The sequence below is a fragment of the Enoplosus armatus genome, chromosome 16 (genome assembly GCF_043641665.1).
Source record: "Enoplosus armatus isolate fEnoArm2 chromosome 16, fEnoArm2.hap1, whole genome shotgun sequence".
Classification (NCBI taxonomy): Eukaryota; Metazoa; Chordata; class Actinopteri; order Centrarchiformes; family Enoplosidae; genus Enoplosus; species Enoplosus armatus.
Window position 1 is genome coordinate 13,427,220 of NC_092195.1, and position 16,843 is coordinate 13,444,062.

The following is a 16,843-nucleotide window of genomic DNA, read 5'->3' on the forward strand; positions in this document are numbered from 1 at the left end:
CAGACATTACACCAGGCTCAGATTCAGTTTGTGTTGCTCTGGTTTTACATGTATATATAAAATAGAAAGGCTGAAGCAGCTGATGACTACCAACAACAGCTGTCGTGTTAGGTAGATGGAAGTAAAAGTCTGAGAAGTGGCTGAGGAGGCTGTTCCTTTTCCCACACAAAATAAAACACTTCTCCTGCAAGAATCAACTGAATTAACCTGATGAGAGCAGTCAGCTGTTCTGCCTCGTTGCTCTGTGTCTAATGGTTAAACTACAAGCTGAGCAGGCACTCACTTGAATGTGTGTGTGTGTGTGTGTGTGTGTGACCCTCTGGACAATGAGTGTTACTGGAGCGTGCAGTCTTACGATGCAACAACATAACCCCTGAGGCACCAATCACACCTGCCAGTCACACTAACACACAAATGCATAGAATCACACACACACACACACACACACACACATACTTGCAATGTTTTTGTCCTTGAAAATATACTTTGCAAAGAAAGCATAGTTTTGACTTTGAAAGTGACACATAATGTGCTTTTTATATATTATATTTATATTTATATCTGTCACACTATCGCAAAATAAAATACGTTGCACAGACATTCACAGACGCACACACCAACACACGCATTAATCATACCCGGGGTAAATCCTACATGCACGCAACATAATAAGGTCATGTAAACGCATGACTGCTCATACACATTTATCTGCAAAAGCGCACACACTGTGATACACACACACATTCACTCAAGTGTGTATAGTTCAGGTGCAGTGATAAAGCTAACTGGCTTACTGGAGCGGCACACATGTTAATGGTATCACACTCAGACCAGATACACTATGTATAATTCATCACAAGAGATTTAGGACGAATTAACTGATGAAGTAGCATATGCTCTAAATATTTTTTTTTTTTTTAAATGAATCAAAACACATCTAACATTTCTGGCCAATTAAATTGCAGTCCCAGTTGCGGGTTTAAGCACATATTTACAATGGCTTCTCCACTGAAAACATGTTTTTTTTTTTTGAGTAAGAAGAAAATCAAATGTAACATTAAATATTTAATTCTTCTTTGACTTTTTATGAGAGAAAACACTAGGGAGCTGGTTTACAAGGCTAAAAATGAATACTCAATTCTGATTGGCCAATGAACGCAAATCCTTACTTGCTCGGCTCTATGCTCTGTTAGATTAGAGTAGTACTACACCATGTTAACGGATGTATAATTAGCTAAAATGGCTAACAACACAATCCTAATTGAATCCAAAGTGCATTTTTTTATTCAGAGTTTTTCCTTATCCAAATCAAGGGTCATAGGATAGAGGGTATTTTACGATATCAATAAAACAGACTTGATTTGAGCTTACTTTTTAGTGCATTTTTATCTCTTGTACCTCTTTATAACCTTCTTCTGGCCAACACAGGATCAATCATCACATCTGAAGAAATGTCAGCCAAATGTGCTTGAATGTAACGGCAGGTAAAAGGTGCAGTGCTGTGTGTCCATGCAGGTGTGTGTGAAGGAGGGAAGTTGCTATGATTCTGCTATGATGCTATGATTCTTGTTTAGCAAATTTCCATCGAATATGAACCAAGATGGAAATATTAAAACATACTGAAATATAGATGATGTAACCTAGAAACAAAACGCCGCAGGGGGATTGTTCCTTCACGCCTACGATTACACACACACACACACACACACACACACACACACACACGCACGCACACACACGCACGCCACATATACACAAATGTATGCAGAACACCTACACACAGAGCCAGGTGGGCAACACTTTATATAAGGATGCACACTTGTATTCAGACACAACCCACTAATTTGACACACATATTATCTCACACATACTGCCTCCCTCCTACACACACACACGAACATACAGGCAGCACTAACCCCTTTCACTGCACATGCACACTTCAAGTTGAAGCCTCCTACATACAGGCAACCAAACACTTAGTACATCTCCTTTTTCCACATACTCAAACATGATCCTTCATCCTACGGACAGCAACAAAATAGAGTAGAATAGAAAAACTTGAAATGTTCAGATAAAAGCTGGATTGGTTTCAATCAGGGCTGCAAGAAGCTAACTTTCATTATCGATTCATTTGCCGTTTATTTTCTCACTCAATCGATTCATCATTTGGTCTATAAAAGTCCTTGACACCATTTCCAAAAGCCCACGTTAGCACCTTCAAATATCTTGATTTGTTTGACCAACAGTCCTAAAAACTCAAAGATGTTTAATTTACAATGAGAGAAGCAACAAAAGTATCACATTTGAGAATCTGAAACCAACATTTTTGGGGGATTTTCGCTCAAGAAATCGTATATCAATCAATTGTCAATTGACCGATGTCGCTTCAGCTCTAGTTTCAATCATCTGTAACTGTGTTTATGTGCTTGCAAGTGTGTGTATTTTACAGTTATGCCACCACCCTCCTCCTCATCAACAATCCATTTCAATTAATACTGTTTTTTAAACCACTTCCTCCACCTTCTCTTTATCATCATCATTATTATAACTAACACAAAACTGTACTTATCATCAATACTTTTCAATTAAACCTTTTTTATACATACGGTATGTTCAGATACAGGTACACACAACTGTATTGCCCACACACAAACTCACAAACAGTTATTTTGAGTTTAGAGGCTACAGAATAAAAACACAAATGTGGTTTCATTCATACATAATTTTACACATGCATAAACATTCGTGCACATATAACATGGTTTCACACACATGCAACCACCCACTCACAAATACACAATGAAATTCTTACCATGATATAGTCCTTCCATTTAAAGTCCCAAAGAGAAGAGAGTGTAATCCCCCCCGACAGACAGTTTAATTGGGCAAAGCCAAAATCCCGGGCTTCTGTGGTCTTTGGGTTAGCGTTGAGATGTGCTAGCCAGCTAACTCAGTAATGATGGCTAATGTCGGCTTAAGCTTACAACCAAGCCTCATCCTCCTCCTCCCTTACTACTACAACTACTGCTACTACACTGACATACAGACACACAGCAGCATGAGTGGGAGTAGAGTAGGGGAGGGAAGAGGGAGAGAGAGAGAGAGAGAGAGAGAGAGAGAGAGAGAGAGAGAGAGAGAGAGAGAGAGAGAGAGAGAGAGAGAGAGAGAGAGAGAGAGAGAGAGAGAGAGAGGGAGCAGTAGGCAGCCTATGACTGGGGGGGAGGGAGGGAGAAGGAAGAGAGAAAAGCAGGAAGGAATATGGGGGGATGAGGGGAGGGGGAAGGGTGTCTTTTGTGTCCCAGGAGAGGGATGGAGGGGGAGAGAGGGAGCCAGATGTACAGGAGACAGGGGGAAAGCCAGTGAGGAGGGAAAGACAAGGGAAGAGATGGAAAGAAATGATGAAACTAAATGGACAGCAATGGAACAATATGGGAAAACAAGAGGAGAAAGGGAGATGGAAATAATATAGGGGCAAAAGGCAGAGCTGAGAATGACATAACGAGAGAGGGGTATGGGTTATTTAAACATTGTGTGTGTATGTGTGAGCTGTGTTGCCTTTGGCTATTCGGCCTCTCTGACACAAATGCACCCCTGAGGAGTTACTCAATTAGTCATAATGTAATGTTCTCAACTCAACGCTGTCCTACAGAAATCATCCATCTTAAGAACAAAAACAAATGACAGAAAATGGGAGACAGGGGGAATAACAGTCGTTATGTTCGACTAACATTGTTTTGGGTTTTTTTAAGGGGTGCACATTTAATCCAATTTTATTTAATCAATTCTAATTGTACCAATATTTTGAGACAGAATAGTTTACTCACCCTACAGGCTTAAATCATGACAACTGATGTCTTCATCAAATTAATATAGAATACATGATAGTTGAAAAACACTGAAAATAAGTTATTTTTTTATGGTTGATGGTTGTCATGTGTGAAAATCCCAATGAGGTCACAAAGTACCTCTCTTTTGTACCATGACATAACTGATTATGTGCCACTGTATGCTGCAAACTGCCCAAATACAGTCCAAAAATGGACTCTGACGTGGTTCTGTTTAAACGTCATTGTGTGTCTGTATATGCTAACATGTTTGCACATTTGTCGGCACGTATGGTTCGTGCAGACCCTTGCACACATGAGCAGATGACAAAAGCCACACAGAATGCAGAAAGTATAACATGCGCTTTAGTTTCTACAATTAATAATCACAGAATTCCACCTTCATTTAAAAGGCTTTATGCCATTTTATTTCATTTTGTGCCAGATATGCAGCAAATTATTTTGTACCTCAAACTGTCAGGACTAATAATAAAGATCACAGTATGTACAATAACATTAGCCACAGTCAGCAATTGGTTCTTCCAACTGTTTCATACTTATTCCCAGACTCATGAAACTGATTTAAAAAGAGGGGAGACAATGTTGGTTGACAAAATAAAACCTTAAGTGCGTAAATGGCATCATCTGATGTGCCAGCAGTTTTGTCTAAAATCAAAGATGACTCAGAAGACACAGAAGAAGTCAGCATGAACATCCTTGTCCCAAAGGCAGAAATCTGTTGTTGCTGATTTCCCATCCATGGCTGTTTTCCAATGTGTGTGCCTGCAGATATGGACCACAAAATGTGCTCAAAGTGCCATAAAATCCTTTGGCTGTCACTGATTCTTGATATTATATCCAGTATGTCACACTATATTGACACTGGACTCTTAACACAAAGCCCGAATGAATGAATGAGCCATGACAGGGACAAGCTCTCTCTCACTCTCTCACTCACACACAAGCAAGAAAACAGGCGGACAGACAAGATGAGAGTTGCTCAGGAGTAAAGCAGATTAATGGGCCACTGGATTAGTAGGCCAAGATGTCACACACACGCACGCACGCACGCACACACACACACACACACACAACCCCTAGTTCACACTGACTCTCATTTAGAAGGTGGATCTGAGCTCTGTCCCTCTGTCTCAGTGTCCCTCCCTCTGTGAATCCCTGCTTGATGAGTTGGTGTGTTAACATCGCCCTCTAGTGGTGATGCATTTTCAAGTCATGTGTCATATAGTTCAGGAAAAACACCCCTGCTGTCACTCTGCATGCTTTTTTCCTTAAATATATTTGCCACTGGGTGCCAGCATTAATGTCAGTCTCTACTTCAGCTGAACATTCAAAACATTATAAAAAGATTTTATAAAATAGCAAAACATCCTATTCCATGAAGCAAACAAATCAACCACTGTCCCAGATTCCAAAAAACACCAAATCCAACACATTTACAGTTTCACCAGTCCAGTATAGTTTGTTTGGTAAACTTCTCTATTATGCTGGAACTTATTCAGTGCATAAATTATCCCATCAGCTTCAAGCAGCAAGAAAAAACATCAGCTGATTTTGTTGATTAAATCTTTATAAAATCAGCCTACGCCAGGTTTTCTAGTGTTTTCAATTGCTTGACTGATACTTATGTTAAAATAGTTTACAAAAAGAAAAGAAAAACGTTTTAACAGACAAAGACAGCGAGACAGGAAGACAGACAGACAGCCACGAGACTATTCTTCAATGAACCTTTGTTACAGGAGTGTGCCTGCTGGTGACTATTCACACACACAGACACATATACATTGACACACAGGCAGACGCACACTGTGCCATTATACCCACATCTGACCTCAGCAACACTAGTTAGCACACTAGCACACCAGTCTGTGAGTGTGTGATGTCATACCTAAGGCTTGTATCCAGGTGTTTCACTGCTGATCTGTGTATGTGTGTATATATGTGTGTGTGTGTGTGTGTGTGTGTGTGTGTGTGTGTGTGTGTGTGTGTGTGTGTGTGTTTCCCTGTGATCTATTATGACTGTGTGTTTTTTGTGTTTTTGTGGGTGTATGGCTGTGTATGAATCTAGAGAAGAGATGAGGTCATATGATTGGCCAAGCAGACACTGACTTGACTTGGTCTCATTCTCTCTCTGTAAAGTACCTGGCTTATGAATGCTTTGTGTGTGGTTTTAACCTGGAAACCAGTCACTCCATACAAGTATACACAACCAATAATAGATCCATAGACAGATTCAAAGTTGTGAAACTCAAACTCTCAGAATCAGGGTCAATGTTCAATGGGATCAATTAATACAATAAAAAACAAAAATGCTGATTTTTATACAGATCAAACCGCATATAACTTGTTAATTAGAGAGCCTTTAGGTGCTGGTAGGTGGATTTTGTTACCTCTAGACAGAGCTAGGCTTGCCATTTCCTCCGATTCCTCCTACTTTATGCTAAGCTAAGCTAACCAGCTTCTGGCATTAGCTTCATATTTTGCGTACACACATGAGAGTGGCGTTAATCGTCCCATCTAATCTCATCTAACTCTGTGCAAGAAAGCAAATAAGCGTATTTGGCAAAATGTTGGACGATTCCTATAACTACAGTATGACCAATTACCCCAATCCACGTGTTATTATTTATTGCTTGAACAAAGTGCATTTGATGTCTGAGACACATCCTGAGATATCATAACTGGTGGACAGCTGAACAAAAGGACAGACACAGCAGGGGGTAAAAGAAACCTACCACCAAGGCTCATATGAAGCGAAAAGACAATTGATTCATGTTCAGTAGGTGTAATGATAACATCTTTTCTATAAACACAGGTAAACAAATCATGTTTTCCGCGTTTAAAAATCTAGGGACATGGTACACCCTTTCCCCCTGTTTTCCTGCCTCATCTTTCTATTTCTGTTTCTCTCTCTTTTCTCCACCCAGCTTTCTCTCCTCCTCCCACCTCTTTTCTCTCTGTGTCTATATGACAAAGCCCAACAATTACTTCTTTCTCTCTCTCCCCCTCTCTGACTCACTGCAATGTAATTACACTGACTGTCCGCTCAAACGCAACACACACACACACACACACACACACACACACACACACACACACACACACACACACACACACACACACACACACACACACACACACACACACACACACACACAGAGGGAGCGGGGGCAACTTATTTACAAAATCTGTGGTTTTAATTGTTCTTTTCTAGACTGCAGTTCAGTCTCTGCTTCACTTTGAGAAAACTGAGGGAACAAGAGAGCGGTCATTAGTTTGTTGAGTCATTTAGGTTGAGTCAAGGAATCAGTCTTATGCCACACACAAACACACACGCACACACACACACACACACACACACACACACACACACACACACAAAAATAAATATATACTGTATATATACCAGAGGGAATCACTGTGTTCCAGTTCCATTCATCACTAGTTGACATGCTGCACCAGTGACCGCCATGACCGATGGTAGCTTGCTCCAAGTTTGTGTGTTAGTGTGTGTGTGTCCTTGCGGGTGTGCATGCCCCAAAGAGGGACAAGTCATTAACTACGATGTCATTTCCTGCCATTGTAGCAAATTTCAGTACACAGTAAGAATGCTACACTGCACAGTGGTCCATCTACGCACACACACACACACTAAAACAACTGTATTAAGACAAGCTCAAAAAATATATGCTAATATATTGTCTTCCATTAAACTCATGCATGTTTTTAACCATGACTGCAGAGGAAATGCAAAACTGTATAGTAAATAGGCACCTGCTTGAACAGACAGGCATGCAGGCAATACATCCAACTACACAGACTCTCACACAATCATTAAATTACATTATTTTGGGGATTCACACACTACAGAGGTTAAATATAGTTTCAGGTTACAAAAACATAATTAGGGATGCACTAATCTGGGCAATATAAATTCCATTAGTATGCAATATTCTGCAGAAATGTCATCTCTGGCCTGTGTATGTACAAACAAGAGCTGACATATAGACACTCAAAGGTATGTCCTATGTCATTACTACTTAATACTACCACTATATTACATTACTCACAAGTGTGTTACAGGAGCACAATGGGGAGCAAGCCAATCCTTCCAAAAAAAAATGCCTGTATCAGCCCCAGTCCCAATTATTGTGATTAGGGATGCACCAATTCAATGTTGTCCTTCACAATATCGAGGACTGACCCCATACCAAATTTGAAATCTGTGTACCTCACAGATTGCTGAATGATATGATAATGATATGATGAACGGAGGCATTCAAACTCAAGTCTAAGTTGTAATGAATACAAAGATATTTTTCAACTGACAACTAACAACCAAGACCATGTTTACTCATGTTATCTTGGGGAAACACAGTCATTATCACAGCACAGCAACACACAAACAAGCATGCACAAACATATACGCACGCGCGCGCACACACACACACACACACACACAGGTACACACAAATATACCAGCACAGACGTAAACACTCTGAGCAATGTTGCTGCTGCTGAGAGGAAGAAGGCGTTTTCCTTTCAGGTCCTGAGGGACGCAGCATGCTTTAGGATGTACAGTAAGTGCTCTGTCTGTGTGTGTGTGTGTGTGTGTGTATGTGTGTATGGAGGGGTGTGGGGGCTGCTTCCTGAATGCAACCAATCCAGAGGCAAAGGGAATGGACCTTCATTCAGCCTCCTGCCTCCAAAACACACACAAACACACAAACACACACACACACACAGTCCTTTTCCTTCACAGCTGAAACCACATGTAGGAGGATGCAGGGGAATAAGTTTCATAGAAGACAGAGGCTTAAGTTATAGAGTCAGGGCGCATACAATCACATACATGCCAGCACTTGCACGAACACACACACACACAGACACACACACACACACACACACACACACACACACACACACACACACACACACAAGGTTATGTATACTTCCAAATGAAGTTACTGGTAACAGCATTTGCTCAGTTTAACTGTTCATTCATGTTTTTTTCCTACCTGAGGTGAGTTTGCAAACAGCATTCATACATTTGTGCAAGATGTGAGAAAACAACTTAGACCTCCACACAGCTGCATGTATTTACACAGTGGGTAAGGTAGCCAATCACTGGGGAAAAAATGCCACCATGTTTGCTAGGAAAACAGCAAATGACTTATTTTAAAAAATGCTCAAACTGAAAACTTAAGTAGAGAGTCTTTCTTTCCCCCCAAGGCGAATTACTTCATTTGGTATCAGGAATTCCTCATGACACACATATTGAGGACACACACTCTTATTCAGGACCTCTACATACCTCCACACACACAGTATGTGTCTGCAGTGATTGCTATCACTAGTTAGAGTCATTATGAGTCACACCACATACTGCAATCTACTGACACTAGACTGCTGGCTTTGTTACCCTCTTCTCTTTCTCTGCAGTTTTTCTGTCTCTGTTAGCCCGTCTGTCTAGAATAGAACAAACTTGAGCAGAATACATAGCAGAGGACTGAACTGAATAGAAAAAGTTTAATAAATGGACCAAAACACAGCACAAAATGCAGAGAAAAAGAGAAAACAGACTATAAACAGTAGCTCTCTGCAATGTAGTGGACCGCTCCTGTAAGATCTCTGAGTGTAGTCAAGTGTTTCTATAAATACAGGCCTCCTGCACTGCTCTGCAATTTACACACACACGGAAACACAAGCGCGCACACACACTACAGCCACGCCTGTATTAGCCTGCTGTAGACTAGCCACAGGAAGAGTCGTGACAGAAAGGTGTAGCTATTCACTCCTCTCTCTGTTAGGTGTATTCATTTCTTCCTACCAACTTACTGACATCTATCACAAAGGCCTAAATTAACATTTCTGCAGTAATGCAAAAAAAAAAAAATACTAGAGGGTCGATATGAAGGAATTTCATGTGTTGAAATTGTTACAAATTTAAGCAAAACATTGTTTCCTTGCTTGTTTCAAACACTGAAGGTAATGACATGTTTCTACTCTAAATAATGGATTACACTGCATTTATTTTGGTCCTACGATGCCAAATTAGTAGACTGAGGCTGTAGTTTACCACATGGTTCAAACACACATGAATTGGAAGCATTTCAATGTAATCAAATCGGACCAATTTCATATCTAACCCACTTAAAGGCTGTGTGTATACACTAGCAAAATAGCCATAGCAAGTTGTCGCTGTCCACACAAATTTACCATCAAAGATCACTGAGAGAAGTAGTCCTGCATGTGGTGTAGCACTTGGTCGCGGTAAGTGAACGAAGTGGAACTAAATACAAGCTCATCAAGTGGATTAGCTAATTAGCAGTGGGAGCCTTGTTTGCTAATTCAGAAATACCAACTCAGACCTGTAAAAAGCTCTGTGAACGTCATCTCCAATCAATTGCATTTAAATTAATAGCAGGGTGAGAAGACTTTGTTGTACAGCTGACAGCATTTAGTGCTGTGAGTGTGTTTGTTTGAACAAGCAACATATGAGACAAACCATTCAAACTCTGGCTTGTTGTAGCAAAGGAAGTAGTGTCTGCAGGACGTCATCCCTGCAGAGACTTTCATCTCACCAGAATAGCTATTATTCAGTGTTTATTGTCACATCATCGCAACCACTTAACCTTGCTTGTTTCAGTATACAACAGCATATATGCATTTAGAATACCTCAATCAAACAGTAAATAACTGCAACATGACAACACATTATTTTTACCTATAATGTACCAAACTGTGACTGCGATACGCAGGTGCATCCAAAACAAAACCAAGACCTTAACTAAATTTTGCATTCTCTACACAGTCAGGGATCACATTGGTATACAAACTACTGCTTTAGGTTCAGCTTGTCCACAGAATTGCAAATATGCAGAAATGCACTCCTATTAGTACACTGTGGGTCTGAAGCCTCAGTGGCCTCAGGATACTGCAATTAATTAGCATTTTCTTGCACCTGGAATATGAAGTAGAGGCAAAGTAGGCTCCAGCATCCTTTCACGGTTGGGAAATCACAGGGCAGCGTGTTTCTGGGACGTTTTACATGGATTTAGTGACATAAACTTTTGAGTACTTATATCCATATAATGACTTAAAATGATATAAGACTGAGAAAAGCAGCAAATCGTCACATTTGAGAAACTAGAACCAGGGAATATTTTTGCATTTTGCTTGATTAAACAACTGAAACCAATAATTGTCAAACTTGTTGCAGATCAGTTTTATGTTTGTTATGAACAAATTGATTATTCAACTAATTGTTTCAGCTCTAATTTGCAAGATTAAATTTGTGGATGAATATCCCTACATAACTGATATGCACCTGAGCTACTATATTAGCCTATTAATAACAGCAAAATGAGAGGGAGTGTAAGCAGGCACATCCTATCATACTCCTCACTAATTAACACAGTTATGTAGACAATAACCCTAAATAACTGGGCTTATTGGTAAGATTTATGAAAGTCTTCAGAAACAGCTACATGAAAAAATGAAATATGACTTGACTATTAATACAGGGTTAGGGTTAAGGGTAAGGAAGAGTTCAGCAAGTTCAGTTTGTTCGGGAGGCAAATCAAGGTAACCGCATTGCCTTGAATCCATAACACAGGGAACAAAAAAAATAACGGAGACAGAGATTCAGGAGCTGAATGTAGGTTAATCCGGTGCACTTATTTAACGTTAAGAGTTAGTTAACGTTACTCCACATTCACTCCATGTGACTGTGGCGACGAGTTTAGTGGCAGTGGGTCACTCTTCTTTTCAACTGCTCCAAGTTACCAAAAGGAAAAAAACTACGTCCTAGTTATGGTGCTGTAAAGCTAAGCTAACTTATCAATTATTTCTCAATTACAACAAAGTGAATAAATAGCTCAAAAACTGGGAGAGGAAACGGCTAACGTTAACGCCAACCAGGACGAACGTTAAAACCAAACCGCATCCCAACACTTTCTTTTAGCTCTTGAAATAACCCCAAAAACAAAAACATCACTCACGTTGACTTGTTCAAGGGGTCGTCCGAGAGGTTTGTGTTGACTTTACCGGCGGGAGAAGCTGCGAACAGTCGGTAAATAATCCGTTATTTCAGTTGGAGGGGTAGGAGTAGTTACAGTTACTATTTTTTCGCTCCTGCCTATCTCCCCCCTCTCCCTCGCTCGTCGTCTGTTCCTGCTTCCCCTCTCCACATCCAGCATTCCAATATGGCTGCTGCTGGGAGCGACAGAGAGAGAGAGAGAGAGAGAGAGAGAGAGAGAGCAAGCTACTCCCTTTGAGGAAAGCCTTGCCTCAGGCACAGCAAACAGCAACCCATGAATGAATGAACGTGTAGATACTTTACATGTCATTATTAGGCAATGATACTGTAGTAACAGAAGTAGGATCCGTGGTAGTAAAAGTACCAATACAGTGAAGAAATATACATAGAAGTCATACATTCAAAATGTTACTGAAGTAAAAAAAAAAAGTATTTGCATCAAAATATACTTGAAGTACTGCTCATTATGCAGAATGGACCATTTCAGAATAGTATGTAATAATGCAACATTAATAACTTTGATGTTGCAGCTGGTAATTAATGATTTTATATACTATTGCCATGACGTCACATATAATGAAGACCTTGCTCCATCTCCTCAGACCCCAGGTCTAGGTGGGTGTGGAAGATGCCATCTTCTATCTGCTACACAGGGCTTACTGTCACCTGGACAAGGGGAGCGGTGCTGCGAGGTTCATGATTTTTGGATTTTTCCAGCGCCTTCAACACCAGCTCCTCCTACTAAGACACAAGCTGACAGACATGACGGTGGATTCACACCTGGTGACCTGGATCATGGACTACCTCATGGGGAGACCACAGTATGTCTGTGGGACTGTGGTCAGCAGCATTGGCGCACCACAGCTCTCCCCTGTCTTATTCACCCTTTACACTTCTGATTTCAAGTACAACTCTGAGTAACACCACATGCAGAAGCTCAGATGACACTGCGATTGTGGGGTGTATTAGGGGTGGACAGGAGGGCAAGTACAGGAGCCTGATGAAGGACTTTGTCAAACCATTTGCTGCTGAACATCTCCAAGACCAAAGAGATGGAGGCTGGGGTCCTTCAACATCTGTAGGAAACTACTGCTGATGTTTTACCAGTCTCTTGTCGCCAGCGTTCTCTTCTATGCGGTGGTGTGCTGGTGGAGGCAGCTTTAAGAAGAGGGACGCTATGCACACAGCTTGAACATTATTATTAGTTCAAACTGCACAGTCTGTATCAGGCATGGTTGTAATAACCTGCTAAGGGTGCCCTATTGACCCCCACTACACATGGCAGCTTCATCATTTCATAGCAACCACCTCCCCTCAGTGCTCATGTTCAAAGATGACATCTGGTGACCACTATGTGTTACTGCAGTATATTTGGGTTTACAGATTGCCTTGAATGCCTTGTAGTGTCCTGTAATTTTTATGTTCCCTGGACGATGAACCGTAATGATTTGTAGTGATCCCTCAATCATTACATCAGGTCAACATTTCCAAAAGATCAATATCTTTGGTTTTAGTCCTGTCAGTGTATCAGACACACAGTTCTGCATCTGTACTAGAACTTGTCAGTAGTCAAAATAGGCTTCTTTAAAAATTTGCAGTTATTTTTGAAAGCTTTCTGTCGGGTGATACTGCTGGAAAGCATTGATCGAGTGACTTATTTCTTAATTGCTGGGGTCATCAAATCAATCAACAGATGGAGTTGACATCAAATTCATTGTTTTGGCTCAGCCTTTCTTATAACACTATGTTGGTAGTGTGTTAAAGTCGTCTGTGCTTCACCACACAGTGTGCTCACCTCTCCTTTAAAACAGACTGCCGTGACCCGGACTCGAACCGGGGTTGCTGCGGCCACAACGCAGAGTACTAACCACTATACGATCACGGCTGGCCACTGCACCTGGCAGCATGATATAGGCTCACAAACCATCGAATTTTTGGTTTGAGAAAATAGTGAATCAAGTTCACACAAGTAATTCACTATTCAATCAATAGTGAATTAAGGCAAATGCTCTCAGTTACTTCAAAGGTGATGAGACACTCAGTTGCCAGTTTATTAGGTACAACTAGCTAAAACGAATTCTACATGAAGGTATGTTGCACATTCCTGCATAAAACTGTACAGCTCTTTTATTTTAAACACTAAAATTGTACATATTATTATAAAATTTCTATTTTCTATTTACATTTCTTGACTTTTGCAGTACTTGCTTTTTATTTTTTATTTTCTCTTACTATGTCTGTTGTTGTGCACAAAAATGCCAATACCAAATACCATCCTTGGATGTGAAAACCTACTTTGCAACAAACCTGTTTCTGATAATGTTCAGGTTTTGTTGAAAGTGTTTTAGAGACGAGTTGATTCAACGTCATGATCATTTTGGTTGTTTGCTTCATACGGAGAAGTATTCCTGTTATTTAGTCTACCCTGGTTGATACATATGGGGTGGACACAATAATAGAAACCCTGTCAGTATGACGCAATAAGATTTAACAGCACCACGAACTGCATCGTCCAAAATGACAGTTGCAGTTGAATCAACACCTCTCTGAAACAAAGAACTGAAGATTATCACCTTCGTGAAGGCAGGGTTTGGTATTAGACTGCATTAGTTTAAGATAGGTGTATCTAATGAAGAGACAACTGAATATAAACCCACTGTAGTCTGGGCGACTCAATTCCACACTCTGACAACCATAATGATGCTACTATCTTCCGCTTAAGAAAAGCTGCCGTGACCCGGATTCGAACCGGGGTTGCTGCGGCCACAACGCAGAGTACTAACCACTATACGATCACGGCCAGCTACATGCTTGATAATACATGGCATGACAAATTACAGTGTGATTCTGGCTGAGCAGCAATCTGTGAAATATCTTCTGGCGTGCACATTATCTACAATCATGCAAAGTTTGGATTTTTAAATCCCAAAATCTCTTTTCACTGTGCTCATGTTTGTTTTCAGTCTTTAGTTTGTTATTTTTATTTTATAAAATGATGGCACTTTGAGAGTGTACTTTAATCAATTGATAATCATGATTATTATAGATTTGCTTATACTGTGAACATTTGCACATTCCTTATTCAAACCTTTATACATTTCGTCCTTTTTCTTTTGACATCCTGACAGCTCTTTATACTATAGAATATATATATTGCTCATATTTTTAATGGAATCTTGCATTTCATATTTTAGATTACTTTTACTTTTTTCTTCTGTATTTATTTTGACTGTTATTCCCCACAAGACCAAGGCAAAGTCCTTGAATGTGAATAACTTGTTTCTGATAATCATCCACTTATTATCAATTTGAACACAGGCATACAGCCCTGACTTAGTTTATCCTCTCCAATAGATTCTGTTGCATGACATGTGTTGATTAGTAGGCAATTATTCTGCAATCTTGCACACTCTCAATTTCTCTCGTTCGTTCTCTATTAAAATAGACCAAGGTGCGGCTGCCGTGACCCGGATTCGAACCGGGGTTGCTGCGGCCACAACGCAGAGTACTAACCACTATACGATCACGGCTGGCCATCGTCTCGCTGTTGATGCCCATAGTATAAACAAGGCATCGAGAATAGATCTTTATCAATTCTACCAGTATAGATGTTACCCGATAGAATTGATAGTCTATATTTCCTGCATTTTTCTACCTTTAGAGGGTACCTGCGCGCCTTTGATTCTACATATCACACAATATGCAGCATATACATTATGTACATAAAAGCTGCAGCCTGTTTGCTTTGTCACTGGATTTACAGCACTGCGACTGCGAGGTAGCCTATAGAACCGAGGTGATGGGTTCGGCAACGGTGATGATGAAAATGCAATGACTGGCAACCCTTTTCTATTGTTTTGTCTCTCTCCCTCCCTGCACTATCAATAATAATATAAAAAGTTATTGTACATAATAAGGCCATGTATTTGGTACATAGCCTGTATATAATCATCTATAATGAGACAGTTGCATAGACGTGTATTGTCCGTTAGCCGCCCCACTAGAATACGCAGTACATAAATCTCTCTTTGCATTTGCTTTAAAATGGACAGCAAGCTGCCGTGACCCGGATTCGAACCGGGGTTGCTGCGGCCACAACGCAGAGTACTAACCACTATACGATCACGGCTGGCCACCCGTCCTGGTGATCCGCTCCGCAGATGGGATTAGATCCTATGTCTTATATCGCATGCGTGATTATTTCCCCATTTCTCTTGTCAAAAGTTGAGCCTACAAGTACTCTGAGACACCGTGAACCTATAGGTCAAATATTGCTTGTAGGCGACTGTGAAAGCAAACTCTATTCTGTTTTAGATAAAAACAACAAGACCTGGAATTTCTGCATGGCCATCCTCCCTCTGGTAGGAGATAAGACGAGGATAAGTAAATAGAGCATTTAAGTTCTGAACAAATATCTCGTCTCTTATCTTTACGTCTGGGGGCCATTTCCACAGATGCTTGTCTCTTAAAATAAAAGCCAAACAAAAATGCTGCGCTGTCCCGTTAGTATAACAAATAAAATGGCACTTATTACAAGTGTTACATCAGAGTAGTCACAATATTCTTTTTCAAAGCAACTAAAATATAAAACGATTATAAACAGTTGTAAGCAGAAGACATAATCCCTGGCTTTTTTATATGTTCATCCGTATTTTAGAATTTGTATAATTATAAAGTGGACTGCAATGATTTGTTTGGCAGTATTTTTTAATAAATGGATTTTACTGATGTCTTTCTATATAGCAGTACACTAAACAAACAATAGATGGCGCCGTGGTGCACTCTACGTAGCTCCCTGAACCCTAAAAGAAAAAAAGCCTTTATTTTGAAATATTGGTAAACGGGAAGTCCATGTGAACGTGGCGCTCTGTCTTGTTTGACAGACCCCCGGTAAACCTTAACGTGTGTGTGTGTGTGTATTAGTAACTGTTGAATCACAGCTTGCTGTAAAAGTTGGAGA

General features: G+C 40.3%; 1 protein-coding gene and 4 non-coding genes across 6 annotated transcripts in view; all 5 read right to left on the reverse strand.

Moving 5' to 3' along the window:
* The window catches only part of ptk2aa (protein tyrosine kinase 2aa), a 57,724-nt gene extending 45,796 nt beyond the window's left edge, over positions 1 to 11,928 (reverse strand). The window contains exon 1 of one of the 2 annotated variants that reach the window (XM_070921197.1): positions 11,846 to 11,928. The gene's annotated coding sequence lies outside the window, so the exon portion shown is untranslated. The remainder of the gene's footprint in view (positions 1 to 11,845) is intronic. The other variant, XM_070921198.1, reaches the window with a different exon arrangement.
* A 1,768-nt stretch (positions 11,929 to 13,696) lies between these two features.
* trnah-gug (transfer RNA histidin (anticodon GUG)) lies at positions 13,697 to 13,768 on the reverse strand. The gene has a single exon. It is a non-coding gene; the product is annotated as a tRNA-His (tRNA).
* An 843-nt stretch (positions 13,769 to 14,611) lies between these two features.
* Positions 14,612 to 14,683, reverse strand: trnah-gug (transfer RNA histidin (anticodon GUG)). Its single transcript has one exon. It is a non-coding gene; the product is annotated as a tRNA-His (tRNA).
* A 658-nt stretch (positions 14,684 to 15,341) lies between these two features.
* trnah-gug (transfer RNA histidin (anticodon GUG)) lies at positions 15,342 to 15,413 on the reverse strand. Its single transcript has one exon. It is a non-coding gene; the product is annotated as a tRNA-His (tRNA).
* A 527-nt stretch (positions 15,414 to 15,940) lies between these two features.
* On the reverse strand, positions 15,941 to 16,012 carry trnah-gug (transfer RNA histidin (anticodon GUG)). Its single transcript has one exon. It is a non-coding gene; the product is annotated as a tRNA-His (tRNA).
* Positions 16,013 to 16,843: the final 831 nt, after the last annotated feature.